This window comes from Gorilla gorilla, chromosome 4 (genome assembly GCF_029281585.2).
Source record: "Gorilla gorilla gorilla isolate KB3781 chromosome 4, NHGRI_mGorGor1-v2.1_pri, whole genome shotgun sequence".
NCBI lineage: Eukaryota > Metazoa > Chordata > Mammalia > Primates > Hominidae > Gorilla > Gorilla gorilla.
The window spans coordinates 120,494,640-120,508,491 of record NC_073228.2 but is presented as its reverse complement, the minus strand read 5'-3'; positions in this window follow the sequence as shown (position 1 = coordinate 120,508,491).

Below are 13,852 nucleotides of genomic sequence, written 5' to 3'. Positions count from 1 at the left end.
TTCATCCAATCTGGGAGATGATAACGCAACAGGATAGGATGGGAAAGAACTATCCTCGTTTTTTGTTTAGAGCTCTTTCTTTGGCAAAGCAGCAAGAAAACAAAAATCTCTATGTTTGAAGAAAAAATGTTTTTTTTTAAAATATTTTTTCCTCCTCTAAGCCAGCGATGGCCAAGTTTATAGGTGCTAAATGGCCATAAAATGGCCAGGTAAGTCACTTTATCTTCTTCAATGATTTCTATGTTCATGGCACGAGGTAAAAATAAATACGTATAGTGATCAGCCTGGTATCTGGTACATAGTATAAGTTCATTAAATCTAATCTATTATTATAATTATATGCATAAGATATGCAACAGAGACATCAGTTGGCATGTCTCTTGAAAAGGCTACATCTGCCATATGGTACTTCAGATTCATAGGGATAGGTAGATAAGTTTTAAATAAGCAAGACAAGTGTCTGTTCCAGGCGCTGGAGTGAACCAAGCTTGAATGGGGAGGCCAACACCTACAATAATACTATCAGCCTTTTGTGACCAATCACTGCAAACGTAACTGCAATCAGAAGACCCCCTTTTCCAAAGCAGAAACTACCTTAACCTATTCTCATAAAATAGCTCATTAGAATGAGGGAAGCAGTGTTACTGAATCTAACATGCCTATTGACATTTGTTTGATGATCTCCCTGATCACACACAATTCCAAAGCAAGAGCTTAAAATGATTTTCAAATGTATCCAATTCACAGCCAAGCGAAAATGTTTCTGTACCAAGAATAATCTACATTAAACTTTTTTTTTCAGAAGCCTAAATTTAACCAGTTGGAATTCTTTTTTTAGGTGTTATTCTATTCAACCTTTAAAAATGAAGGATCTGATTTTAATGTGAAATCTGCATTTCATCAAAGATGGGACACAGTGTCCTTGCTTAATTATTCTTTGGAAATTGAACACCTTTACTACTGCATTCTTAGCAGGTAGCAACAACACAAATTGAAGAAAATGTGATTCAGGTTTGAAGTACTGAGTTCATTGATTTCAACCATATTGATAAGCATAGAGAATACACCTTGCATTGATACTGCTCACATGCTCAACTAGCAGATGGTGTAGTAGTCAATGATAATGTCACTAAATGCCTACACATATAAGGAGAATTTAGAGTGTGAATGAGGAAAATCATAACATTTCACAATTGTGTGACACTTTGTAAAGCCTTGTCTTATCTATTATGCCATCTTATTCTTTCGTCATCCATGGAGGAGAGCCAGCCAGGAGGTAAGCAGACCATCCAGCTCACAGATGTTGAAGCCAAACTTGAATCTCACCTTTCCAAAGCACTTTTCTTTCTGTCATGCAGCTTCCTAATATATGCTGAGACTTTTTTAGATGGGGCAGGAGGTGCAGAAACTATACATAAGGAAACTCAGCTGGAGCCCTGATTATAATTTTAAGGCATCAGTGTGACCTGGGACAAGTGCCTTGAATATCCAGCACCTCCAGTTTTCAACTCAGAAGAGGGCATGTTAATTCTGTTTCTATCTACCTCAACAAGTTTTTAAGTATAGTAGCAGCTAATGAATATGAAGCTGTTTTTAAAAATAATAACTCTTTTCCAAATGTAGGTGTGAAGATGATTTTTTTAAATACGGTATATTGCTAGTTAAAAGATGCACTTGTATTGAATGAACGTCCTAAATGCCTTTAAGATCCAATCTGCTACTGGCCATTTAGATGACTGCAGGAACTAATGGTAAACTATACATCTGTTGTTTGGGCTGCCTAACTTCCATTTCCCTTCTGATGTTAAAAGGTACAGTTTTGGCCAGGCACAGTGGCTCAAGCCTGTAATCCCAGCACTTTGGGAGGCCAAGGTGGGTGGATCACCTGAGGTTGGGAGTTCAAAACTAGCCTGACCAACATGGAGAAACCCCGTCTCTACTAAAAATACAAAATTAGCCAGGCATGGTGGTACATGCCTGTAATCCCAGCTACTTTCAGGAGGCTGAGGCAGGAGAATCACTTGAACCTAGGAGGCAGAGGTTGCAGTGAGCCAAGATTGCACCATTGCACTCCAGCCTGGGCAACAAGAGCAAAACTCCATCTCAAAAAAAAAAAGGCACAGTTTTTATTTTGGGAAATTTCTTCCACTGGATGCAGACCTGCAGGGAGCTTCATCAAGGGACCCACACTCCCTAGTCACACTTCATTGGAATGTGAGCTGTGAGCAGAATAGGTGCAGCCCTAGAACAGCTGGAGCTCATTTGCCTCCAGGATAGGACTTGGAAGAGACTTTTTCTGTCTCCTATATTCCTGGAGCTGCTCTGGTTCTCTTCTTGCCCAGGTCTGGTCCTTCATCCTTTTCTTTGATTCCATAAACTCTCCTACTACTTTGCAGTAAATCCCAAAAAAGCAGCCTCTTTTTGTTCCTGGTTTTTCCTTGAGTTGGCTACTGTTGGTCCCAGAGACATGCAAACAGAGCACCCTGACTATAAAATCAGCCTGGCAACACGAACAGATCTGTGCAGTCACAGGGAGGTAGACAGAGGAAATCACGGAAATCAAACCGTTTGATTACCTGTTAATCAACTGCACAAGAAAAGCCAGAATAGCCCAGGATAAATGAGCCAATAATAAGTATACAGCCACCATACTTAAAATTTCTCCCCTTTGCGGCCAGGCGCTGTGGCTCATGCCTGTAATCCCAGCACTTTGGGAGGCCGAGGCGGGTGGATCACAAGGTCAGGAAATCGAGACCATCCTGGCTAACACGGTGAAACCCCGTCTCTACTAAAAATACAAAAAATTAGCCGGGCATGGTGGCGGGCGCCTGTAGTCCCAGGTACTCGGGTGGCTGAGGCAAAAGAATGGCGTGAACCCGGGTGGCGGAGCTTGCAGTGAGCCGACATTGTGCCAGTGCACTCCAGCCTGGGCAACAGAGCAAGACTCCTTCTCAAAAAAAAAAAAAAAATTTCTCCCCTTTGGTTTGGTAAGTCAACAAAAGTTGAAACAATTAAAGGAAAAAATAAAAGCATGAGTGTTGTGACAACAAAAATTAGTTTTAAAAGTAAATTATAAAAATCATATATAGTCATGTGCCCATAACAATGTCTCAGTCAACAACAGACTCCATATATGATGCTGGTCTCATGAGATTATAATACCATATTTTTACTGTACCTCTTCTATGTCTCGATATGTTTAGATACACAAATACTTACCATTGTATTACAATTCTCTGAAGTATTCAGTACAGTAATAGTTTATATCCTAGGAGCAATAGGCATATACCATATACCCTGGGTGTGTAATAGGCTATACCATCTACGTATGTAAGTACACTCTATGACAGGGTCCTCAGCTTCTGAGCTACAGACTGGCACTGGTCAATGGCCTGTTAGGAACAGGGTTGCACAACAGGAGGTGAGCAGCGGGTGAGTAAATAAAGCTTCATCTGTATTTACAGCCACTCCCTATCACTCACATTACTGCCTGAGCTTCACCTCCTGTCAGATCAGTTGCAGCAATAGATTCTCGTAGGAACGCAAACCCTGTTGTGAATTGTGCATGTAAGGGGTCTAGGTTGCATGCTCCTTATGAGAATCTAACGCCTGATGATCTGAGATGGAGCTGAGGTGGTGATGCTAGTGCTGGGGAGTGGCTGCAAACACCAACTAACATTAGTAGAGAGGTTTGACTGTGCAGACACCATAATACATCAATTGTTTGCAGACTCATATCAAAACCCTATCAGTGAGTGGCAAGTGACAATTAAACTGCATCTGGTGGCAAGCTTTATAGTTGCAAGTGAGTTGATGTACTTCAATTGTACAGCTGCATCTAGTGGCAGGGTTTAAGTCAGAATCTGACACTTATTTTAGTCCATGCGTGGCCCACCCATTATTTTATTTGCCATTTCTGTTCATGCCTCTTTCTGCACTGTGCACTTGTCTCAGTCACAGTTTTGCTAAGTCCCCAAGATAACCCTAGCCAAAATGAGTAAAAAGCAAATATCACTGGAGAGCTTCTTCCAAAAGGGGGAAACACCCAATGATGAGACAGCAGAAGACTCTAAGACTGCCAACAAAAAGAAAGCCGCACTTGAAAATACCAAGAGTCCTCCTTAAAGTATGGGTTCATTGCAACAGGTGATTCACATTCTCCAAACCTGCTTTGTAGAGCGTGTGGCAACCAGCTATTCAATGAAGCCATGAAACCTTCAAAACTGCTTCACCACATAGAGACCAAGCACCCTGCATTAAAAGACAAGCCTGTGGAATTTTTCAAAAGAAAAAAAATTGTGAACACAAAGAACAGAAGCAATTATTGAAGGCCACCATTTCATCAAATGTGTCTCCACTGAAAGCATCATTCTTAGTGGCTAACCACATTGCTAAAGCTAAGAAGCCTTTACTATTGGTGAAGAGTTGATCCTGCCCACTGCTAAGGACATTTTTTGTGAACTTTTAGGAGAGGCTGCGGTTCAAAATATGCCTTGTGTTCCTCATTCAGCTAGCACCATAACTAGATGAATTGATGAAAAAGCAGAGGATGTTGAAGCACAATTGTTAGAGAGGATTAATGAGTCACTGTGGTACACATTCTAGGTTGACAAGTCTAGCAATGTTAACAAGGCAACAATGCTTGTTTTCGTGCAATATATTTTTCAGGAGGATGTGCATGGGGGTATATTATGTGTGCCTTTGTTGCCAACTAACACCACAGCTGCAGAACTATTCAAGTCTTTGAATGATTACACATTAGGAAAATGGAATTGGTCATTCTGTGTCATTGCATGCATGGACGGAGCAGCTGCCATGACCAAACAGCTTTCAGGTTTCACCGCTTGGGTCAAAGAGGTTGCCTCTGAATATTAGTCTTTGCACTGTGCCATCCATAGAAAAATGCTGGCTAGCCAAAAAATGTCACCTGAACTTAACAACATTTTGTAGGATATGATTTAAATTATCAACGACAATAAAGTGCATACCCATAACTCACATCTGTTTGCACAGCTCTGAGAGGAGATGGATACAGAGCACACATGTCTTCTCTTATACACAGAAGTGAGATGGCTTTCTCAAGGCAGATCACTGGCCAGAGTTTTTTAGTTATGAGAGCCACTCCAAAGATTTCTTTTAGAAAAACAGGCAACACTGGCAGCACATTTCAGTGACACAGAATGGGTTGCAAAACTTGCTTACTTGTGTGACACATTCAACCTGCTCAACAAACTCAATCTGTCACTTCAGGGGATAACAACAACTGTGTTCAAGTCAGCAGATAAAGTGGCTGCTTTCAAAACCAAACTGGAACAATGGGGTGATGAGTGAACTTTGGGATTTCCAACACATGTTTCAAACATTAGCAGAAATTTTGAAAGGAAGAGTCTGAGCCAAGGCCTTCTTTCTCCCAGCTGGTGCATGATCACCTATCTCAGCTTTCAAGAGTTTGAACATTACTTTCTGTGGTGATTAATATTAGGTGTCAACTTGATTGGATTGAAGGATGCCTGGATGATGGGTATTGTTTCTGGATGTGTCTGTAAGGGTATTGCCAGAGGAGATAGGCATTTGAGTCAGTGCATGGGGAGAGGAAGACTCACCCTCAATGTGGGTGGGCACCATCCAATTGTCTGCCAGCGTGACTAGAACAAAGCAGGGGAAGAAGGTGGAATCACCTTGCTTGCTGAGTTCCCTGGTTGCCTTCTTTTTCCTGTGCTGGATGCTTCCTCCTGCTCCTCCTGCCGTTGGACATCAGACTCCAGATTCTTCAGCCTTTAGACTTTGGGACTCACACCAGTGAGTGCTGGAGGCTCTCGGGCCTTCAGCCACAGACTGAAGGCTACACTGTCAGATTCCCTGGCTTGCAGGCTTTTAGACTTGAACTGAGCCACTACTCACTTCTTTCTTCCCCAGCTTGCAGATGGCCTATCATGGGACTTCACCTTGTGATTGTGTGAGCCAATTCTCCCTAATAAACTCTCTTTCATATATAGATATATCCTATTAATTCTGTCCCCTGGAGAACCCTGATTATACACTTCCCAACCATAAAAGACCCTGAACTGGGAAGGAATGGATCCATCACCCATTTGTGAATAAGCCAGGGGAATTGACTTTTTCCATGCTAGAAGAGGACAACTGCTTAAGATTGCAAATGGCGGTGCCCTTAAAAGTATGTTTGAGGCAACTTCAAATCTTCATACATTCTGAATTAAAGTCAAGATGGAATATCCTGAGATTACCACAGAAGCACTGAAAAGTCTGCTTCCATTTCCAACATCCTATCTTTGCGAAGCAAGGTTTTCTGCAGTGACAGCAACCAAAATGAGATTATGGAATAGACTGGACATAAGCAACACACTTCAGGTGTCATTGTCTCCCATCACCCCCAGATGGGAACTATCTAGTTGCAAGGAAAGAAGCTTAGGGCTTCCACTGATTCTACATTGTGGTGAGTTGTATAATTATTTCATTATATTACAATACAATAATAATATAAATAAAGTGCACAATAAATGTAATGTGCTTGAATCATCCCAAAACCATCCCCCTCCCCTGCCCCAGTCCATGGAAAAATTGTCTTCCACAAAACCAATCCCTGGTGCCAAAAATGTGGGGGACCACTGCTCAAAATGATGAAATTGCCTAACAATGCATTAATATGTTCCTGTTGTTCAGATAGATGGATAGATAATAGATGATAGATACATAGATAGATAGATAGATAGATAGATAGATAGATAGATAGATAAATAGATAGATGATAGATAGATATAGATAGATATCCTACAAAGCTTTTTATGTGACCATGTAAATAGTATTGTTAGTTTTATATAAAATGTGTACTGGTAACTCTGCTAATGAAGTTGTCAACTTTTTGTATGAAAGTTAGTTACTCTCTTCAAAAGCTAGGTTCTGCTAAGTTGTATTTGATGGTGCTGTGTCATCTCAGAATCAAATCACAAGAAAGAGCTGCATTCCAAAATCTTTGTAAATGCTCTGGAATCAGATAGACATCTAGAGATATTTCTACAAAAGAATGTTCAATAGCCAGAACATCAAATGTAAAACGGAAATTCAAAAAGTTTCCTACGCAATTGAGAATACAATTACCCAGTCTCATTTAATATTACACTTTTTTTACATCTAAAGTTAACTTGGCTTGAATGTTCTCTCTTTCAAGAAATCTTCTGTTCTGGTTACTATTGTTACATGGCAAATCACTTCACAACTCAATGGCGTAAAACGACCATTGTATTATGCTCATGGATTCAGACGGTAAGGAATTCAGAGTGTGTAGCAGAGACGGCTTGAGTCTTTTCCACGATGTCTGGGGACTGAGCTGGGAATACCTAATGGCTGGGGTGACTCAAGAGCTGGGGGCTAGAATCATGTGCAGGTGCCTTCTTCAAGTGTCTGCTGTCAATGCTGGCCATCAGCTAGGACCTCAGCTGGGAATGTCAACCAAAGCACCCACAGATCACCTCCCTATGTGGCCTGAGCTTCCTCAAAGCATGGTGGCCCCAGAGGAACTGAATTTCTCACTTGATGGACTTTTTACCTGATGTCCCAGTAAACAGGGGGAGACTTGAACCTCTTTTTCTGACTTAGCCCCAGAAGTTAAAAGCATTATTTCTACTGTGTACTGTATTGGTTACACACGAGTCACAAGCCCACCCAGGTTCAAGAGAAGATATCAATTCCAACTCTCAATGGTAGGACTACCAATGTCTCATCATAGAAAAGTATGTGGGATAGGAGATATTCCATCCTTGAAAACTACAATCTCAAATCTTCCCAGATTCCCCATCTCCAACTAGAAATAAGCTGCTTCTTCTCTAAAGTCTCACAATGCTATATTTTCAAATTGGTGCTTACCAATTTCTATCTTATATGCAGTTATTATGGACATATTTCACCTTTGCCACTCTGCTGTGAACTTCTTGAGTTTTCTTTTTGTTTTTTGTGTCTTCCACAGTACCTAACAGAGCTCTTGGCACTTAATAAACACACAATAAAGTTTATTGAAGAAATGTGGACTGCTTTAGACCAGTTTCGGGTGCAATTATTATACAACTAGGAGACATTCACAAGTTCTTTTGCAGGAAAAGAAAGAAGAGAGAAAGAAAAAGAAGGGGAAAAGCAAGCAAGAAAGGAAAAAATGGAAGGAAGAAAGAAAGGAAGGAAAGACGGAAGCTCAACAGGTAGGCATAATTGTTTGAAGTGACTCTTTGATTCTCAAAACATTTAAATTGCTGCATTAAAAAATTTCCAGTGGAGAAGAGATCCAATTTTCCACCTTTTATGTACATCAGCTGTGCAGCTGGAAATCCCTGGAACACATAATCATGCTGACAGGTTTCATTTTAACAGGGTTCCATGACCAAGAAGCTCAAATAGGCCTTAAATGCTGCCTGACAATTGTGCTATACTTCCCTAGTCCATTCACGATGCTCCCTTTCAAGATGTCTATTTCAGCCTCCAACATCTTCTCCTATACCCTAATTTTCAGTTGATGACTTTCTTAATTCTCTGACAGAACAAAGCAGTTGAAAGAGAGTCCCCAAACACCCTCTGCCCTCTCATCTACCACCCTCTCTGCACGTAGGCTTTCTGCCTCCCACCTGGGGCAGAACTGGGCCAGCCTGTCCATTCTAACACCAGTCCCAAACGCTCTGATACCAAGTCTCATTTCCTTTCCCCACAGTGCCCCAGCAGTCCATCCCTGTGTCCTCTACACCAACAAGTCCATCAGCATAGTAATATGCTGTTATTTCTCCCATCTTAAAAACTGCTTCTCTTGACATCTCCCATTAGTCCATTTTTCTTTTCTTCATTAAAAAAATCACTTGAAAGAGTTGTTTACATGTACTGTCTCCTCTATGTCTCTTCATATTCTCTCTTAAATTCATCCCAACAAGGTTTTCGCCCTTACCACTCCACCAAAACTGTTCTTCTCAAGGTCACCTTGGGACATCTCAGTATTAAATCCAGTTTCTAATTTTCGTCCTCATGTTGCTCGACCCATCAGCAGAATTTGAGGCAGTTGGTATTCTCTTCTTCATACACTTTCTTCATTTCATTCCCAAAACACCATACATTTCCACACCCCTCCCACTATCTCCCTGACACACCTTCTCTCTCCTTTCCTGGTTCCTCCTACTCTTCTCTTTTGTGTCTTTATGTTGGGGTACTCCATGCATGCACAGTTCTTGAACCTATTCTCTATCTACACCTGCTATTTTTGTCAAGTTTCCATTCTTTTAGTTTTAAATGTCACCTATATGCAGACAACTCCATGCACAGATCTTGAACCTCTTCTCTCTCTACCTCCACTATTTTTGTAGTTTTCCATTCTCCTAGTTTGAAATGCCATCTATGTACGGACAACTCCTACACTATATCTCCAACTAGAATAGTTTTCCAAACTCCAGACTCCATATATCCACTTTACATGTCTAGTAGAGACTTCATTCTTAACATACCCAACACTGAACTCTCAGTCCACCTCCCATTCTATTGCTCCTGCAGTTTTTTCCATCTCAGTGGATGGTAACTCCATTCTTCAAGTTGCTTAGACCAACAGCCTGAAAGTCATGCTTGACCTCTCTTTTGCCTAAACATCAGGAAGTCCTGTATCCAGACTATGACCATTTCTCTTCACTGTTTCAAGTCACCACCATCTTCTGTCTTGGTTATTGAAATTGCCTTCTAATTGACCTGACCTCTCTTTCTCTCTCCCTACTCCCGTACTGCTTGTTCTCAACAATGCAACCAAAATGATTAGTTAGAATGTCTGTTATTTCATGTCTTCTGTCACTTAAAGCTCTGTGATACCCTCCCCCTGCCCCACCTCAATCAGAGGCAAGGCCAGAGTCCTAACAATGAGCCACATGTCACTTCGTGATTTGACTCCTGGTTACTTCTCTGACTTCACCTTCGACTGAAGGCTACCCCCTTCACTGGCCTTATGCTTTACTTTGAATATTCTAGGCATGCTTCTACATTAAGGCCTTTGCCTTGACTCATCCATTTTGTGGACAGCTCTTCCTTTAAATATCTGAATGGCTTGTCATCTGCAAGTCTTTATTCAGATGCTACCCTCCTGAGCACTCTGTTAAACCTGCAGTGACCTCTGACCCCCAGCATTACTAATCCCTCTTACCTTGCTCTGTCTCTGTATCACATATCCTGTTGGTTCTATTTCCCTGAGTAACCCCAGTATACTTATTATTTATAATATCTACATTTTTAGTCCTCTATCACTCCTGCTAGAATGTAAGCCTCACGAGGTCAAGACTTTTTGTCTATTTTATTCATGGATGTGTCCTAAGCCTCTAGAATACTGCCTGATGCATAATAGGTACTGTCTTGTCTGAAGCTTATCTTCAGAAAAAGAAAAAACAATAGGCATTGAATGAATAATTTTGAATTAATAAAATTATGAAGACAAGAGCCATACAGAAATGGAATAGAGGTGAACTTACATCACATGATTTGAGGGACATCACTGGGCTTCTTTTGTCCCACTGCAATGCCATGCCACCATTGTCTCCTCTTCTCTGGCCTAAAAGTCCCACCTTTGGAATCAGTAATGATTAGTCCAGAAAGTGGAGTCAAATAGTTAAAACATATGCTTACTCTGAGATGTTGGTAGGAGCTCAGAGAAGAGTTGGTTTGGGGTTGGCAAAGAGGTAAGGGAGGGAAGAGACAGAGTGATGAGGCAAACAGGACACTGGGCCTTGGAAGAGTTTCATGATCTTCCCATTCTCATCCGAAAAGTAAAGGGGTGTATGATGAGCACTACACATCATCCATGTAGTGAATTACAGTGTCCAGTCATCAGACTGGAAATGAGACAGCTAGATTCAAATTCTTTCTCATTTAGTAGCTTGAGACAATTGCCTGACTTCTCCCTCCACTGTGAATGGAGGGCATGATAAAAGCCCGCAGGCCCGAAAAGAGAATGCTAAGGATGTGTCCTTGGAAACAGAAGTTGAAGAATTGGGGGAGGCACTAAAAGACAAACATGCCACCTCCATCATTAACCCTGTCTCTGTGATGTGAATACGGCTATGACAAACACAGACTCTCTCATTTTGAAAAAGCCCTAGTGTTCCAAAGAGGATGTGTAATGAAGGAGTGAAGATGCTGTTATCTTCTCATTCGTTTGCCCTGAGACCATGATGAAAACTCAGTAGGAAAGTCTATGTCCCAAAAGAAATTGGTTTTAGATTCTGGGCAGATGACTACAGTCCAAGACCATAGCTTTGAGGCAAAGGAGACCCGGGGGCAGGGCTCTAAAATCTGTACAAGCTAATCCCCCTGGGGCCTTCTTAAGGTTCACAGGCAATGAAGCCATGTGTCCACACCCCCACTGCACAGCCAAAGGAAGTCAGTTCAACAAGATATTCCTTCAAATCTAATTTACTTTCTTTGTAAATAAGAACTAAGGTAGTCACTGACTGGCTAATACAACTAACTGATATTCTCCCAAAATTGTTCAGGAGCTGCATCACTTTCAGAGTAGCTACAGATAACCAGTACCCACAAACACAGTCTCCCTCCCATTTTCTGACTCACCCTCCTTCTTCCTTTCCTGCTTCCCTCCTTTCCTTTTCACAAATTGGTTCAGAAACCATCACATTATTTGCAGAGTCAAGAAACTATATTTGTGCTCACTAAAGGAAGACAGACACCAAAAAGTGCAAATGGTATGACTGCATTTTTATGAAGTTCAAAAGCTGGCAAAAACTAATGTATGACGTGAGAGGTCAAGGTAGTAGTTTACTTGGTGGGGGGCAGTGATTGGGAGCAAGCAGGGTGCTGATGATGTTATACCTCTTTATCTGGGTGCTGGTTACACTTATAATGCCTTTCCTGTATGTTTGTCTTACTTCATTTAAAAACAAACTGTGAGATGCTTTTGCAGGAATGGACTGTTTCATTTCATCAGTAAGCCAGAAGTTTAATCACACTAAAATGAATATTGTCCTAGTTCCATTACAAAATTGAGTATGTAGCCTAAAGAAAAAAATAGTCACAAAAATAAATGAAAAATCTATTACACCATCACATTTTTTAAATCAGCATAAATGCCTATAATATTCTAGTGTCAAATTATTCAAACATCTTAAATATCAAATCTCTAATGTTCACATTAATTTGGTAGCTATTACCTACTACAATACTAAATATACGCAACTCATGTCTTTAATTAGCATTTGAAATTTTGGCCATGCAAAAGCATGGTCTGGGAGCAAAGGGAAAATTGAATTCTGATAGATCTTGCTCAGAAAAAGCCGATACTATAACACATCAACATAAATTGTAATATAGAATCTGTCTTCCCTGCCCAAATTCCGAACCAGTGAGTTATGGAAGACTGCCTCTGGTGGAGCAGAAGAGACCAGCGTAGGTGACAAACCCCAAGAGGAAGGAGAAATTCCCCAAATAGCTAATTTCATACCCTCCTGTGAGCAGCAAGATGTCAAACCTAGTGGAATTCCATCGTCATTGCAGAAAATATTAAAAAGTGGCATGTAAGCTTCTTTATCCCCACTTACAGATACCAAGATTTAATCAATAAATTCACAGGTGCCTTTAAGGCGATGGTTTTGCTAAATAAAAGGACATTTTGTAAGCCAGGGAAATCTGTTTGTTAGTCCACATGGCAGGCCCAGCCTCACACACAGACACCAGACTCATGGGGCTTTCTCATATCTTTGACCACATGTCCCAAGTTAATGTTGGGCTCTGAATACAAGAGCTAGTGGAGTCACACCACCATTCCATAATATTAGTATTATTATTATTTTCATTCTACAAGTGAAAAACTGAATTGCAGAAAAATGAATTAACATTCAGTTTCTGAGTGGTGGATCCTCTCCTATCTATATAGCACCTGCCAGCCACTTTGCCTTGCTACTGCCTCAGCACTACCTACTGTTTTAGGAAAGAGGAAATAAACAGAGGCACAAAGGTGAGTTCATTGTTGGGCAGGGGTAGAGAACATGTTTCTGGAGATGTAAAATCAGGATGTCTCCGGAGAGATTGGGGAAAGTTGAAGTCCATGGCAATGAGCCCTGAAGAACACCAGCAACCAAGAAAACAGATGATTCTTATCAGGCACGGTTTCCTTGTCATGAGATTGGCAAGGAAGCCAATGAAAATCATGCTGTCTGCCTGAGGGCCTACATTTCAAAAAGTTGGATATGGGGCCACAGTGGCCTGACTGCAGTTGGAGAAACTTCTATACTGCCTCAGGAGACCATTCTTGAGTACACTAGATATGCCTCTTGGAGTCAGAAAGACCAACTTGTCTTGTGGGCAGAGTTGGCTTGTCAGGTGATAAAAGGGGAGTGAGTGGCAGTGTAATGTAGTGGTTACCAGCAGAAGGCTACCTGAGCTCAAATCCCAGCTCCAAAATCTACTGCTGCACCAAACCAGGCAAAGTGCTTAAACTCTGCATGTCTTAGCCTCCTTAATTTGCAAAATGGGATAAAAATAACCATCGTATAAGGTTATCGTAAAATTTAAATGAGTACATTGATTTAAAGAATTTAAAACACCTGGCATATACAAGTGTTATGTAAGTTTTAGCTGTTAACATAAATATTGTAAATAATAGATGTTATGAAATCAATGGGCATGGAGCTGCCCAAGACCATGAGAACCCACCTCTTGCATCAGCATGATCTGGATGCGAGACATGGAGTCAAAGGAGATCATTTTGGAGCTTTAAGCTTTGACTGCCTTGTTGGATTTTGGACTTGAGTGGGGCCTGTAGCCTCTTTGCTTTGGCCAATTTCTCCCATTTGGAATGGCTGTATTTACCCAATGCCTGTAC